Raw genomic sequence first — 17,752 nt, forward strand, 5'->3', positions numbered from 1 at the left:
AGGAGACCGATCCACTGTTTGGACATGTTCTGGTATCTCTTTAGGGACACAAGGTATTTCTTTTTCTTTATCCCACTTCTCATCTAAAAAAAAAATCCCACTTGCTCCACAATCCAGTAATGCAAATACTTACTCTTCTTGATTATTCGGGCGCTGTAGGATTATGTACAATACAAAGAGAGCTGTGGTATTTTCTTTTGAGGAGCGAATAGATGGTATTTGAACACCTCCCATCCCCTTCCTTCTCACAGGGGCGGGAGTTGGCATTTCCCAAAGATCTGGAAGGACGAATAGGACGCATTCAAATCAAATGACCCGCATTGCCACAATAAAGACAAAGGCCCTTACGTTGTCTGTTTTCTCACTCTGATTCAGAGAAAGGTCCACGAACAATATCTATTTGCATGAGTTCTTCTTCTGTAGAAACTGGGTTCTCTGATCGATTTTCATCAGGATGACGTACTGGGGTGCGAAATGCTCCTGACTGGGGCTGCACCCTGGTCTTTCGTTTCTCCAACTTACGTTCTCATAAACAGTACTCTATGTTTAGTGCCAGATCCATCAGTTCTTTCAAAGATTCTACCTGAGTGGAATGTACCAATTCATTCTTTATTTTGTCTCTTAGTCCTCGAAGGGAGAGAGTTACAAAAGTGTGTTCTTCTCAAGTGGTTTCTGCCACTAGCTGTCTGAAACGGGTTATGTAATTCAGGACAGCTGATTGCCTTGCTGTATATCGCGTAAAGCTTCTTCAGCAACGGCCTCCAGTCCAGGTCGTTCAAACATCTGTTTAAAGGCCTTAATAAAGGCTGAATAGTTTGACAATAAAGAGTCATCAGTGGTTACCAAGGGGGTTGCCCAAGCTAGGGTTGGGCCAGACAGTGCGCTGATCAGATACCCCACTTTGGTCTTCTCCTATGTAAACGGTCGAAATGCAAAATATACTGTTAGGGAATCTAGGAACTCCTTTAATTTGTTCGGATCTCCAGAATAACGTGTTGTTGAGGCGGATACAGTAGGTATTTTGAGGGATCGAGAAACCAAGGCTTGTCTTGGCATGTAGTTGTTGTAACTCTTGGGCTTGTTGTACGGTATGAAGCATGGATTGTGCAGTTTCCACAATGTTTTCGGGAGCTTCTTCCATGGTTCTAGAGCAACGCTGAATCTTTTGCCCTTGCAGTCTGTCATGGTTTGTGTTAGACTTGGCATACTTGGCATGGTCTCCCCAAAATGTTTGGCTCTATTTCCAAGGTTGTTGATGTGTGCTGGACTCGGCTTTTGTTACTCTGGCACTTTACCACTGCTAACCAGTGCTAAAGTGCAAGTGCTCCTATGTAACCTGTATGTGTAATGGGATTTCCATGATTGGCATATTTGATTTACTGGTAAGGCCCTAGTACAGTGCACTAGAGGTGCCCAGGGCCTGTATATCAAATGCTACTAGTGGGCCTGCAGCACTGGTTGTGCCACCCACATTAGTAGCCCTGTAAACATGGCTCAGACCTGCCACTACAGTGTCTATGTGTGCAGCTTTAAAATGCATATTCGACTAGGCAAGTGTACCCACTTGCCAGGCCTAAACGTTCCCTTTTTTTTACACGTAAGACCCCCCTAAGGTAGGCCCTAGGTAGCCCCATGGGCAAGGTGCAGTGCATGTATAAGGAAGGACATATACTAATGTGTTTTATATGTCTTAAAAGTGAAATACTGCCAAAATCGTTTTTCACTTTTGCAAGGCCTATCTCTCTCATAGGTTAACATGGGGGCTACCTTTAAATATGATGAAAGTGTAGATTCCCTTTGGGAGCAGATGGACATGTGGAGTTTGGGGTCTCTGAATTCACAATTGAAAAATGCATCTTTTTGTAAAGTTGGTTTTGAGATTGTGGCTCTTATTATGACATGGGACTTACCGCCATGCTGACTGCCTCCAACATACCGCCGCTGCGCCGGTTTACCGCTACCCATATTATGACACACACATAGCAATCCGTCACTATACAGCCACACACACAAGTCCGCCAGCCCAAAGGTCAGTGATAAAATATCGGTAGAAAAACCCACACCATTACACCAACAGAACTATGTCCATCACATTATGACCCATGAATCACCGCAGCGCGCATTCAACCGCGGTAAACCATTGGCGGTACATACCCCCGACCTCAAAATACACACTCACATACAAAAGAACACCACATTGGACAATTTGAATAAAACACACCTGACACTCATACACACACCACACCCACACCACTGTAAAACACACACACACATTACCCACAACCATTTATGACAATCAGAGCCACAGAACACCATCACCCATACACCATCCACGCACCTCACAGCACATACCTCAACACATCACCAGACAGATAGCAGAGATCCGGTCTGGCTGCAATTGGGCACACAGTTCTTGGATTGTGGCCCTGTCAAGTCTGTGGGTGAGGATAATGTGCCTGTCCTCCATTGTTGCCAAGTCCACCAGGGGTCTATACACAGGGGGATGTCTCCATCTCCTATTTATCCTCAGCAGTTGTAATCTAGGGGGCAAATCAATGAGAATCTGGTCAGTATTCAACATTTCCAAAATGTACAGTGCATTGCATGTTGGGACAGAAACAGTATGTTGTTATATATGCCCAAATGGTGCCTATGTGTGCTGTGATACAGTTAGGTGCCATGGCCTGCCCCCTCCTAAAATGGCGTCTGCCTGTCCTGTGTGGATGGACATGTGGAAATGAGGTAATCCTGCTTACGTTGTGCGCCATTGCGGGTGGCTTTTATACTGAAAAACAGGAAGTGGCATGCAGGAAGAACTAAAGATACCATCTCGGATTGGGAAAGCCACACACAAGTGAATGGAAAAATTGTCATTGTAGAAAGGTAGTAAGAAATGCATGCATTCAAGGAAACACAGACACCTGGAAGAAGAAAATATGGCCACAAGAAGAAAAAAGAAAAAGGAAAAGGAAAAAGAAGTCCAGCAAGCAGGTAAGAAAAATTACGTGGGTCGCAAGCGAACGCAGCGTGACCCAGAGCCCAAGAGAGGACTTCTGAGCCATGCCACGGTCGAGAAAACAGGTGGTAGCCCAAAAAGCAGCCTGCGGCTGGACCGGCCGCCTGAAACGCGGACTGCCTATCTGACAACGGACCGCGAGGGGGATGCCGCGGGTTCCTGCGGCATCACACCTAGCTGAAAGCATTCATAATAAATCTTTTGCCCCGCTAATGGAAATTTACAATCATAAGTGCGTCCCTGTACTGAGCTATTGCTCTAGTGTCTGGGGTTACTAGGATGTGAGCAGCCTTCAGATGAAGGAAAACTATATTTTTCTCTGACTATTGATATAACTATGCCATTCACAAAGAGTTAGGTGTGGGATATATTATGGACCAGATTGGGTTGACTCCCTGTGGTGGTCCATCTGCTATACCGAGCACATTTTTCTGAATATAATTCAGGACTGTATTTCTTGAGATCAGGGCTTGATAACCCTGTTCCTATCATATGTGAGTTCTGGTATTGACCGACTGGGTAAAGTCTCTGTTTACTAATCCTCAGAATATAACATTCTTGACCAAACCTTGGCTAACCGGGCCTTTATGGAATTGCAATCAAGGGAGAGAAGTGTGATGACTTTCAAAAAGTCATTTAACCACGATTATGTAATGATTCAAACAACACCTGGCATTGAATCACACCTAGGAATAGTCACTAATCCTTGGGAACGATCTCTTCTCCCTAGGATTCGACTTGGTGCTATTAGATGGCATTTAAGCTTCCCGCTAAATTAGTTTGATCCAGTGGCCATCTCTATGTGCCCCTGTGAGGACAGTTTGTCGCTAGGTTTACTTCATTTTACCTTTTTTTGTAAATTCTATTGTTCTTATTCAAAAAAAGTATTTATTCCCAAATGTAAAGGGAAGGGGTTTTAAAAGATATACATCATTCACAATCTTTATCCAAAAGCTTTCTTGTTCTTCATATTTTAATCTGTAGGTGATTATTAGTTGTTCTCATCTGAGTGATTTAATCTTTTTTTACATTGTTATGCATTTGTAATAGTTATTGTAAGCTTACTCTCTGACATTTATTTATAAGACCATGACTTTTGATGTACAATTATAATTATTAGAAGGAAAACCACGGCACATCCCAGGATCAAGGTGGAAAAGACTTTTTTATTCCTTTGTATCAGATCAGGGTAAAAATCCTCTGATATCATGAAATGCACTGGATATGTAGTATGGAAGCACTGTACATTTTTCACATTTTTGTAAAAACAGCCGATACGTGTTTCGTCATCCTTGACTTTTTCAAGGCTGTAAGAATACATGAATAGGATGTATCAGTAACAGAGCTTAAAAATGCATTGAAATCAGAGTAGATTTTTGCATTAGGAAATGTGAAAAAACAACATTTGGAATAGTGAAAAGGAACGAGAAACCCAAACACCTAGGATGGTGTGTGCAAAAAGGTTGAGAGTACAGGTGAGAACGATGCCAGCATCAACCAATGTGTTGAGCGGTTGATAATAAGATAGTAGGTGGCAGGACAAAAACGAGCATATTAGTGTTTTGGTGCATAAAAGAGAAGAGTGACAGGACACGGCAAGACCATGCAAAAAGCCAATTTTGTGACTACGAAGAATAATATTATGTATGGTGTACCAGATGATTAGTGGTCTTCACCAGCACGATACTGTAAATAGTTGAGAGTGGAAGCGGAGGAAGGTGTAACTGGAAATGGTATGTTTCAGCGGGAAAGTAATGGTTGCATACCTTGCAGTGTATGGACTAGATGTTTAATCCTGATAGAATCCAAGAAAAAACTGAGACGTACAGTATGGTGTACAGGTGGTAATATGGGTAGAGTTCAAAGACTGCGACCTCAGTAAGTCTAAAAATGGGATGATATACATGCAGTAAGCAACATGTAAAACAAAGAAAGATACAACTGAAAGTGATGTAATTGGCGGTAAGAGACAATAGTAGCATACCTTGTAGTATACGAATTAAGAGGTTGCTCTTGATAAATTTCCAAGAAAAACTGAACCGTACAGCAGGGTGTATAAGTTATAGTATGTGTAGAGTTTACTGCCTGAGACCATGGTAAGTCTAGAAGAAAAATAAAATATAAATGTAATAAGCAAGAGAGTAGTGTCCGAAGTTGTATATAATAATATGGCAAAAGGATTGAGTTGTTCACATATCGTGGGGGCAAAAAAAGACCTAAAAGAGGTCTAATATTGAGACATTGTATCAAATATAAAATATAAACCGGGGACAAAAAGTGTAATCGGGCGGTGGAAACTACTGGCGTCCCACTGCTCATTAGGCGCAAAAAGAGCGTAAGTTAGTTAAGATAATTGTTGTGGACAAGTGAACTGAGGACTATAAGATTACCAAAATACAAGAGCCTCTAGCTCTGTCCGTTGGTTTGCAGAAAAAATTATGATCTGACAAAAGTTACTATCGCGATGGACTGAATGTTAGGAAAAATTATTTTATGTATATATAAGGACAAAAATATCTACGAAAGGTGTCAAGCGGGTTGTAGAAAAACAATGGTAAGTAGTTACCCCAAAGATTTAATTGATTAAAACCTGTATATCGTTAGGGACAAGAACAGTACTAGCGGATTGTCCTAAAAAGCGCTCAAATGAGGATAATCATGGCGTGATCGGATAGTGGGTTTCCCCAGTGTCCGACCGTCCTAGGCAGTGGAGACGGGAAGTTATAAAAAGAAGTTGGAGAAAAGCTCACTTCGCGAGTCTGGGACGTGAGTCCCAAGGCGAAGAAAAAAAAAAAAAAAAAAAAAAGTAATGGCAGGTTGTGCCCGTTAGTAAATTGGGCAAAAAAAAGGGAAAGAACGGCTGGGCAAACGCCTCTTACCTTCAGGCTGTCCATGTTGCGTTGGAGCCAGTATGTGAATGGCGTCGTCACGGAGACGTTCGCCAGAGACGAAGCCGGAAGTTTATAATGGAAACAGAGACTGGGCATTGTAATAGAAAAGGGACTGGATGGGCCGAAAAATGGGCGCCATGTTAGAATAGAAAAAGGGGAGAGGAAAAAAAGTAATATAGATAAAAAGTAGAAAATAGAATAACAAAAAGTGTTCACCTAAAAAACGCGGAGAATATTTGATGGTTTTAACGGTGATCAGTAAGTGAGATGGAAACATAGTAGATTCTCCACACCATGTGTGAGCATGCGTCAAGGGCAGTAATATATTTAGATGTGTTAGATGGTAGACAAAGAGTATCATGCTAGAGGCAGAAATATGGGCGCCTAATATACGAAACAAATTATAATAAGAATCTCTTGACAATGCATTTTTACAAATAGGGCGGAGGTATGTTTTTGGATATGAAAGATACATAGTATAATGATTATTAAACAGTAAAATGGACTATAGAAGACATAAAGTTGTAGAGAGAAATATCGCATAACCAGTATCAGAGAATATACATGAGTGAGAACGGTAATCCAGAAACAAATACATAAGAATATGCCTGAGAAAAAATGGCAAATATGCAAACATATGGTACTAAACAAAGTTGATGAAAGCTTATAATTCATGTACATTATGTAATACAATCACAGATCATATCTGAGACATGGTTGTAGCACTGTAACATAAAAAGTCTAGGATTAAGTCTCTCATATGTATAGATGAAGTTTTACAGAAACACATGGAGATCTTTGTCAGAGTTGAGTCCCTCTTCCACACACCGCAGTTTGACTATCCATCTGCTCTCCAGTTGCCTGAGGAGGAGAGTTTTGTTACCCCCCCTTGGACAGTTGCCTAAAGTGGCAATGCCATGTGTGTGTATATCTAGTTTCTCATGGAGAGGGTGTGCTGAGTTGTAGTGTGAAGCAAAAGGGTACTCCTTGTTATTGTTTTTAATTGCCCGGATGTGTTCTTGTAGCCTTTCTTTGAAGGGTCTGATTGTGCTGCCAATGTAGATTTTTTTGCACAGACAGATAATACAATATACGATGTATTTGGTATTGCAGTTCATAAAATGTTTAATTTTATGTACTATTTTTGTATTGTGGCAGAAATTTTTTGTTTTATCCAGGGCATATTCACAGACATTACAATGACCGCACTTATAGAACCCAGATGGTGGTGAGGGTAGCCAGCTAGTATTGGTAACAATTGGTAAATAGCTGTGGCACAGTTTATCCCTGTGAGAAACTGGGGCTGATTGCAGAGGCCCCATAACTTTTTGCCCCCATTTTCCACTTTATGCTGGTGTTTTCCTGACTCTGATGGTGCCCTGGGTACTGCTAACCAGTCCCAGGGCCTGTGCTCTGTGTAAAATGGATATGCAAATTAGGCTAATTATAATTGGCTAAGTTAACCTACCTATAAGTCCCTAGTATATGGTAGGGCATGTAGGTTTAGGGACCACAGCATAGGTGGTGCACACCTAGGTGCATTGCTGAGGTGCCCAGTGTCATTTTAAAAGCAAGCCTGCCTTGCTGGCTGCTTTTAAATTAAAGTTATATGCAAATTCGACTTTGGAATTAAAGGTACTTCCAAAGTTTTAAACTACCTTATTTTTACATATAAGTCACCCCTAAGGTGTGCCCTATGTGCCCCTAGGGCTGGGTGCCATGTAACTATAAGCAGGGACTTTATAAAAATAGATTTATAAGCCCTGGTGAGGTAAAAACAGCCAAATTCGTTTTTCCCTCATTGAAGTAAATGGCCTTCATAGGCTAGAATGGGCAGACTTTATTTTAAATTTTAAAGTCTCCTTAAATGTTACATACCAAGAATTTGGTATCAAATTGATTGTTATAATAAATCCCACAACTTCCAGTTGTTGGATTTAATATAACTAGTGCAGGTAAAAAGTTTAGACTTTACCTAAAAAGTTGCCAATTTCAGCTCTGCATTGTTTTTGCTTCTGTGCTCTGATTGGCCAGCCTGCAGCAGCTTCTGCCAGGCCACTTTAATGAGGTGTGAAGTGGCCTGGCTTCACACAAAGGAATGTGCTTGGGGGAGAGAATCTCCCCTCAGCAGATGGTGAGGCAGGAAGGGGGAGGGCTGCCAAACTGGTCTTCAAAGGCAGAGAAGGACATCTGGAGCACCCAGCAACACCCCCACATCCTGCAACCCCAGACAGCTAGGTGCCCCCTTGATTAGATTAGGAGAGGGCAGGAGAGGGGTGTGTTTATGATTTTTAGCCACACCAGTGGGTGGGCTCAGCCAGATCTCTCCTCCAAAAATCAGATTCATCCATTTTGGATTTTTAGAGACTGTTGCCTTCTGGGATGGATTTTTGCCACACTTCCCAGGAAGTGGTCATCACAGGGGGACGACCCTGTCCCTGATTGGAGGACCAGGGCCCCCCTGCTTTTCACCCAGGAGCAAGGATAAAACTGGCAGACCTGCACCCACGCCTCAGATCCCCACCAAATTTCAAGAAGAAAGAACTACAAGGAGAAGAAGGACTGCCCTGCTGGACCCCTGGCCTGCACCTGGACCCTGCACTCAGAAAGACTGCACCAGCTGCACACTTGGGCTTCACCACAAGAAGGACTTTGCCTGGCTTCCACTGGTTCAAGGAGGGACTCCCTGTTTGCTACAGGTGAAAAATTACTAACCAGAGTCCCCTGCACCAACTCCTGAAAAAGTGACCAGCTGACCACTGTCCAGTGGCCAAAAAGAAGTTTGCGCCAGGTGCATTCTGGGAGTTGAAGTCCGCACTTCCCAAGGACCATCACAGAACTTCTGGACCCTTGGGGTGAGCTGTGGACCCCAAAAGAACCTTAAAAGAACATCTGGGTGAAGCCCCAGAAGTTTGGAAAAGATTGGAGAATTTTTGAAAAAAAGCTCCATAAAGTGACCGACCCGACGCGGAAATTCTAGCCGGCTTGCCTCAACCGCGACCCGGCCTGACTTCGTGGTTCGTCCCGGTAAAGAAAAACATCCAAAAAAAAGACTAAGTCCGAACGTAAAAAGTTGACCGGGACCTTCCAGCCATCGTATCCGAGAAGGGCTCCACGGACGTCGGATCAAGATCCAGGTTTACCCCGGTCGAAGGATTTTCATCTCGAAAAAACGACTAAGTCCGAAGGTAAAAATCACCACCGAGGAAACCGACTTCGCGTATCCGGACAAGGGCTCCAGGAGGTCGGATCCAACTGGCAGGTTCGTCCCGGGGAAGAAAAACATCAAAAAAGAGACTAAGTCAGAAGGTAACTTTTTAACCGAGGCCTCCCGCGACTTGTAGCCGAGCAGGGCTCCATCGCGGTCGGCCTGAAAGTTTGACTTTGCCCCGGGTCCTGGTGCAACCAGATGACCCGATTGGCGCTTTTTGTTTCTAAGCGCTAGAAAATAATAATAATTTAAAAATTCATATCTCCGGTTCCCCTGAACCGATTTTAATCGTTTTTGTGTCATTTTAAAGATAAAAATATAAGCTATTTTTATAAATTGGTTTTGGATTTTTAAACTGTTTCCTGTGTTTTATTTAATTACTGTTTTGTGATATTTGAATGCTTTACACTTTGTCTCCTAAGTTAAGCCTTGACGCTCGATGCCAAGCTACCAAGGGTAGAGCTGGGATTAATTTACTGAGACCTAACTGTACTTTTGTGGAGGTTTGTGGCTTGTTGCTAGGTGTAGGTACCTACCTGCCCTACCAATAACCCATTTTCCAACATAATTGGAAGCAGCGACGGGATCCTGTACTTGTGTTCAATATCACGTTACAGTTTTAGATAAAACAAATTAAAAATCCTTTAAATTGTCCTAGTGCAAAAATTGTTTTTAATTTTTAATTTTAATTTTTTTTTTTTTAAACTAATTTGGATTAATTTCAATTATTGAATTTTTGTAATTTTTTCTAAATTCTTGTTTCCAATTTTTGCAAAAAGTTTTTGTTGACACAAAACTAGGGAACCATGGAGCTTGATCTGGCTAGCCTACCCACACTGACAGTAGTCCAGCTTAGGGGGTTGTGTATTGAGAGGGGGTTGCCTGCAACCCCTGATCTCAGGAAGCAAATCCTGATTAAATCCCTGACAGCATGGGCTGAGGCCCAAGAGGTAGAGACAGAGGAAGCTCCAGAGGAGGAACCAAAAGAGGAAGATGCTAACTCTAACCACTCAGGGGAGGGAAGGCATCAGACCCCAAGTGAGGAAGAGGAGGAACGGTCCTCACTGGATACAGTCACTAGGGGCAGACCCAAAGCTAGTGGTAGGAAGAGGGTCCTTTCAGGAGGAGAGAACCCATCCATCAGGGAAAGAGAGCTGGAAGCCCAGCTAGCCCACATAGCTTTGGAAGCAGATAAGCTTGCCCTAGAAAAGAAAAAGTGGGCAAGCAAAGAAAAAAAAGATGGAGGCAGCGAGAAAGAAACTGAGGTGTCCCTGGGTGGGGGTTTTGCCCCCAGATTACCCAAAGGGGTGGTTCCTGCCTATGTAGAGGGGGATGACATAGATAAGTGGCTGGGGGCCTTTGAGAGGGCCCTCCAGATGAGGAAAGTCAAGCCTCAGTACTGGGGTTCACTCCTTTGGGAGTTAGTTCCCAACTCTGGGAGGGATAGGCTCCTAACCATGAGTGGGGAGGATGCAGACTCATACCCCAGTATGAAGAGTTGCTTGACTAAAAAGTTTGGTCTAACCCCAGAGCAGTATAGGCTTAAGTTTAGGGACACCCAAAAGACAAGCACCCAGTCCTGGGTGGACTTTGTGGACATTTCAGTAAAAGCACTGGAGGGCTGGATACAGGGCAACAGGGTAAGTACCTTTGAGGGGCTGTACAATTTGATTATGAGGGAGCACCTTCTAACTAATTGTGTCCAAGAGAGGCTCCGCCAGCATCTAGTGGACTCTAAGCAGACCAACCCTAGAGAGCTAGGGGAGGCAGCTGATGAGTGGTTGAGAACCAGGGTGGTTGTCAAGTCCCAGGGGGGAGACTCCAAGAAGGGGGGGGACAGGTCTCCAAAAACCTAAGGAGGGAGGTGGTAAGCCCACCACAGAGACTCCCTCTGTACCCCAGAACCCTAAGAAGGAGGAGAGTAAATCCCACTCCCACTCTGACATGCAGAGACAGGGAGACCCAGGGTTAAAAAAGCTCTTGGACAGTAGGGCTTGCTTTGACTGTCAGCAGACAGGTCACTTCAGAGGAGATGCAGCCTGTCCAAAGAAGGTGGTTAGCACTGGGCTGTCCAGTGTAGCCATAGAGGAGGATTCCTCAGATGATGAAGTCCTCCTAGCATTGTGCTGGGAGACAGGACCAGATGGTAAGCTGGTGATCCCTGAGGGTGGGAGTAGGCACTTCCACCACATTCAAGTGAATGGGATCCCTACCACTGGCCTGAGAGACACCGGTGCCAGTCACACTATAGTGAGTGACCGGTTAGTGACCCCAGACATGTATGTCCCAGGAAAGACAAAGAAAGTCAGGATAGCCACAGGGGAGGTCACCTCCAAACCTGTAGCCATAGTGCCCCTAGAGAGGGAGGGTATCCTTGACTGGATTAGGGTGGTAGTCAGTGCTGACCTCCCCCTAGATTGTATCCTGGGCAATGACCTCCCAGAGGAGAGTCTGGTCACAGATGGGGTGGTCGCCCAGGGCGCCCCCCCAACCCAAAGTCCTGGGGAGTCAGTCCCTACAGTTAGGAGACAGGGGTCCCCAAGAAAAGGAAAGAAGAAAAGGAAGGGTAGGCCACTCTTAAAGAGAGTTCCAGGGAGCCAAAGGCCTTCTGCCCCAGTAAGGGGGGAGCCCAGAGTTGGCACTGGTGAGGCCTCACCTGACCCCAAGGAAGTCCTGAGTAGTCAGGCAGCTGTCCAGATGCAAGGTGTTGCCCCTGCACTGACAGAAGGGAGAGTGGAAGGAGGGTGTCTGCCACAGGAGGTGGTAGGCCCCCACTCTAGACAGCAAGAGGGGTGCCAGGACCCCAAAGTTGCCCCTAAAGCAGCTCAGCCACCTGTCAGTGGAGAGCTTAGGGTGTGGTTCTGGGTACTGACAGCTGTCAGTAGCCTCTGCTGGGTGCTAGCCTTCCTGGCAGCACTGTACTTGGCCTGGGAGGCAGACCCCAGGGCCAATAGCAAAGTAGGCCCCCTGACCCTATTGGTCATGGTGGGGTTGCTCAAGTGTTGGGTGACTTCTTTGGGTAAGCTAGGTGTTGCCCTAGCAAAGTTAGGAGTAGGGGAGGTGGGCACCTCACTACCCAAGTTGGCAGAGAGAGAGGAGGAAGACCCCCCTAGAGGGAAGTTTCAGTTTGAGTTGGGTCCTTTTACTGTTGGGATGGCTTCACTACCCAGAGGGAGTGACCCTGACAGGAGGATATAAGGCAGAGTAGGCCCTGCAAAGGGACAGCCAGTTTTCTTCACTGTCTTCCTCGCCTAACAAGCCAGGAAGACTCTCCCAGGGTTGGGCTGAGTCTCCTGGGCGTGTGGGCTGGGGGGGGGTTGTGTGAGAAACTGGGGCTGATTGCAGAGGCCCCATAACTTTTTGCCCCCATTTTCCACTTTATGCTGGTGTTTTCCTGACTCTGATGGTGCCCTGGGTACTGCTAACCAGTCCCAGGGCCTGTGCTCTGTGTAAAATGGATATGCAAATTAGGCTAATTATAATTGGCTAAGTTAACCTACCTATAAGTCCCTAGTATATGGTAGGGCATGTAGGTTTAGGGACCACAGCATAGGTGGTGCACACCTAGGTGCATTGCTGAGGTGCCCAGTGTCATTTTAAAAGCAAGCCTGCCTTGCTGGCTGCTTTTAAATTAAAGTTATATGCAAATTCGACTTTGGAATTAAAGGTACTTCCAAAGTTTTAAACTACCTTATTTTTACATATAAGTCACCCCTAAGGTGTGCCCTATGTGCCCCTAGGGCTGGGTGCCATGTAACTATAAGCAGGGACTTTATAAAAATAGATTTATAAGCCCTGGTGAGGTAAAAACAGCCAAATTCGTTTTTCCCTCATTGAAGTAAATGGCCTTCATAGGCTAGAATGGGCAGACTTTATTTTAAATTTTAAAGTCTCCTTAAATGTTACATACCAAGAATTTGGTATCAAATTGATTGTTATAATAAATCCCACAACTTCCAGTTGTTGGATTTAATATAACTAGTGCAGGTAAAAAGTTTAGACTTTACCTAAAAAGTTGCCAATTTCAGCTCTGCATTGTTTTTGCTGCTGTGCTCTGATTGGCCAGCCTGCAGCAGCTTCTGCCAGGCCACTTTAATGAGGTGTGAAGTGGCCTGGCTTCACACAAAGGAATGTGCTTGGGGGAGAGAATCTCCCCTCAGCAGATGGTGAGGCAGGAAGGGGGAGGGCTGCCAAACTGGTCTTCAAAGGCAGAGAAGGACATCTGGAGCACCCAGCAACACCCCCACATCCTGCAACCCCAGACAGCTAGGTGCCCCCTTGATTAGATTAGGAGAGGGCAGGAGAGGGGTGTGTTTATGATTTTTAGCCACACCAGTGGGTGGGCTCAGCCAGATCTCTCCTCCAAAAATCAGATTAATCCATTTTGGATTTTTAGAGACTGTTGCCTTCTGGGATGGATTTTTGCCACACTTCCCAGGAAGTGGTCATCACAGGGGGACGACCCTGTCCCTGATTGGAGGACCAGGGCCCCCCTGCTTTTCACCCAGGAGCAAGGATAAAACTGGCAGACCTGCACCCACGCCTCAGATCCCCACCAAATTTCAAGAAGAAAGAACTACAAGGAGAAGAAGGACTGCCCTGCTGGACCCCTGGCCTGCACCTGGACCCTGCACTCAGAAAGACTGCACCAGCTGCACACTTGGGCTTCACCACAAGAAGGACTTTGCCTGGCTTCCACTGGTTCAAGGAGGGACTCCCTGTTTGCTACAGGTGAAAAATTGCTAACCAGAGTCCCCTGCACCAACTCCTGAAAAAGTGACCAGCTGACCACTGTCCAGTGGCCAAAAAGGAGTTTGCGCCAGGTGCATTCTGGGAGTTGAAGTCCGCACTTCCCAAGGACCATCACAGAACTTCTGGACCCTTGGGGTGAGCTGTGGACCCCAAAAGAACCTTAAAAGAACATCTGGGTGAAGCCCCAGAAGTTTGGAAAAGATTGGAGAATTTTTGAAAAAAAGCTCCATAAAGTGACCGACCCGACGCGGAAATTCTAGCCGGCTTGCCTCAACCGCGACCCGGCCTGACTTCGTGGTTCGTCCCGGTAAAGAAAAACATCCAAAAAAAGAGACTAAGTCCGAACGTAAAAAGTTGACCGGGACCTTCCAGCCATCGTATCCGAGAAGGGCTCCACGGACGTCGGATCAAGATCCAGGTTTACCCCGGTCGAAGGATTTTCATCTCGAAAAAACGACTAAGTCCGAAGGTAAAAATCACCACCGAGGAAACCGACTTCGCGTATCCGGACAAGGGCTCCAGGAGGTCGGATCCAACTGGCAGGTTCGTCCCGGGGAAGAAAAACATCAAAAAAGAGACTAAGTCAGAAGGTAACTTTTTAACCGAGGCCTCCCGCGACTTGTAGCCGAGCAGGGCTCCATCGCGGTCGGCCTGAAAGTTTGACTTTGCCCCGGTCCTGGTGCAACCAGATGACCCGATTGGCGCTTTTTGTTTCTAAGCGCTAGAAAATAATAATACTTTAAAAATTCATATCTCCGGTTCCCCTGAACCGATTTTAATCGTTTTTGTGTCATTTTAAAGATAAAAATATAAGCTATTTTTATAAATTGGTTTTGGATTTTTAAACTGTTTCCTGTGTTTTATTTAATTACTGTTTTGTGATATTTGAATGCTTTACACTTTGTCTCCTAAGTTAAGCCTTGACACTCGATGCCAAGCTACCAAGGGTAGAGCTGGGATTAATTTACTGAGACCTAACTGTACTTTTGTGGAGGTTTGTGGCTTGTTGCTAGGTGTAGGTACCTACCTGCCCTACCAATAACCCATTTTCCAACAATCCCTCAGGGTGCGGCCTCTACGGTGGATCATATCTGGGCTGCTCTTTAAACCTTTCCTGAGGCTCTCATCAGACATTAGTATGTGCCAGTTTTTCTTAAGAATCTTGTAGACTTCTGAGCTAGCACAAGTGTATGTGGTTATAAATGCTGGTGCTTTTTTCTGGTTTGTCTGTAACTGGGTTTTATTCTTTTTCTTCTGAAATAAGGAAGTCCTGTTAATCTTCATGATTCTCTCCCGCGTATTGCTAATTAGTCTCTTTGGATAACCTCTGTTCAGAAAGCGATGTTCCAGTAGATCTAACTGTTTAGCAAATTCCAGATCTTCCTGGCAATTGCGTCTCACCCTTACCGCTTCCCCATATGGGATGGCTTTGATTTGGGAATGCGGATGGGCACTCTTTGCGTGTAGAATAGAGTTTGATGCTGTGGCCTTCCTGAATAGCTTAGAGCGGATGTGGTTGTCAACAGTATATAATGTCACATCCAAAAAATCAACACTCACAGAGCTAATGTTTGAAGTAAAGTACAGATTGTATGAGTTGACATTAAGATGTTGAATAAACCTATCTAGAGATAGGCTGTCACCTGACCAGAAAAGGAGGATATCATCGATATATCGTCCCCAATAGAGGATGTGCTGCGTAAGTTCTGGTGGACCGTTTGACCACAGATGATGATGTTCAAAGTGGCCCATGTAGAGATTGGCAAAAGAGGGTGAAAATTTGGCCCCCATTACCACCCCTTGCTGTTGTCTATACCAGGATCCCTCATGTAAGAAAATGTTATTGTCCATGACTAGATTGATAAGATCCATCAGCATAGTAGAATGTTCCAAAAAAATGGCTTCCCTTTTATCTAGAAAAAAACGAATGGCAGCCAAACCTTCCTTTTTAGGTATGCATGTGTACAGAGAAGTCACATCTAGTGTGGCCAAGAGATGGCCATCTGTCCATTCATAGTCTGCAATGAGACTGAGAAGGTGTGTCGTGTCTTTAATGAATGACGGTAGATTACTTACAAACGGTTGTAGGAAGAAATCAATGTATTCTGATAGTTTTTCGGTGGGTGAGTTAATGCCGGATATGATGGGTCTGCCCGGTGGGAAGGGTGCTGGTTTATGAACCTTGGGAAGGATGTAGATGCATGGAGACACAGGTGTAGGGTTGAAAAGATACTTGAGTTCAGAATTAGTGAGGAGTCCTCTGTTCATCCAAAAATTAAGTGTGTGCTCTATCTCTCTGGTGATATTGCCAATGGGGTTGGTAAGAAGTTTACAATAGGCTATTTGGTCTCGGAGTTGTCTGTCTATTTCTCCAACGTAATCATTTCGATTCATGATGACAATATTGCCACCTTTGTCAGCCTCCTTGATGACTACATCTTTCATATCACCCAGAGATTGTAGGGCCCTGGACTCTTGTGAACTTAGATTATTTGGCCGAGATTTAGGGCCAAGTGTGTATTGATTCTCCAATTTGTAAAGATCATTTGTGACTAAGTTGTGGAACACGTCTATTGCATTGTCTGATGAGAAGATAGGTGTAAATTTGGATCGTGGTCTGAGGCCACTGGCACAGGTAGTTGTACTACTGAGACCAAGGTCTCTTAAAATGTCATCACAAGTAGGTGTATTGCTGCTACTGTCATCGTCTTCTAAAGAAAGTAGGGTCTCTATGTCCCTAATGTCTCCTATGGAGAAGTCGCAGGTAGTAATATTGTCAAATTGCCTATCGTTTGTTGTGAATTTGTGATCGAAGTATTTCATTAGTTTGCATTTCCGTGTGAATTTAAAGAGATCAATATGCATCTCCGTAAAATCCAGAAAGGCCATTGGAACGAAACCCAGACCTTTCTTAAGCACACTCAGTTGTTGTTGGTCTAGGGTCATATTTGATAGATTGATGACACATAGGTCATCATTGTGAGTGATACAAACATCTAGTTCTTCATGTTGCGTGTTGTCGATCTTGTGGTAACCCCGGTCTTGTTGTTTGTTGGGACCGCCCTTGTTTCTCTTACCCCTTCTGGTTCTCTTGTGTGCGTGGCCTGTGTGTTTCTGTTGTGCCTCTGTCCTCTGCGGAACCTTTCCATCTCTAATAAAAAAGTAGATTTGTTGTAAGAGAGGGTGTTCTGTTCCTGTCTGTAGCTGTTCGTTTCATCACTTGTAATGCTAGAACAGCAAGATAGTTCAGTGTCACTAGATGTGATGCTAGAAATGGCTTGTGCTGGTGGTAGTGGCGTTCTATTGGGCCGATTGTCATTAATGAAGTTATCAAATTTGTGGGCAAAGGTAAAAACCCTGCCTGTTGCATAGTCATTGGCATCACGTCTAAGCTTGCGCATTTTCTTGTCCTTTATGTAGTTCTGATGTTGTTGGAGAACATTATTTAAGATGTCATAATTCTTATTTATGCCTTCTTTAAGGTTCGTGTCCCGGATTTCTTTCTCTAGTGTCTCAATATCAGCAAGTAAATGGTCCCTCTTTTCTTTGGCATCCCTAATAAGTATGTCCATGATACCAAAAGATGAACTAATCAGTTGTTGTTCCCACTCTTGTAATAGTAGGAATAGTCACTAATCCCTGGGAACGATCTCTTCTCCCTAGGATTCGACTTGGTGCTATTAGATGGCATTTAAGCTTCCCGCTAAATTAGTTTGATCCAGTGGCCATCTCTATGTGCCCCTGTGAGGACAGTTTGTCGCTAGGTTTACTTCATTTTACCTTTTTTTGTAAATTCTATTGTTCTTATTCAAAAAAAGTATTTATTCCCAAATGTAAAGGGAAGGGGTTTTAAAAGATATACATCATTCACGATCTTTATCC

The sequence above is a fragment of the Pleurodeles waltl genome, chromosome 6 (genome assembly GCF_031143425.1).
Source record: "Pleurodeles waltl isolate 20211129_DDA chromosome 6, aPleWal1.hap1.20221129, whole genome shotgun sequence".
NCBI lineage: Eukaryota > Metazoa > Chordata > Amphibia > Caudata > Salamandridae > Pleurodeles > Pleurodeles waltl.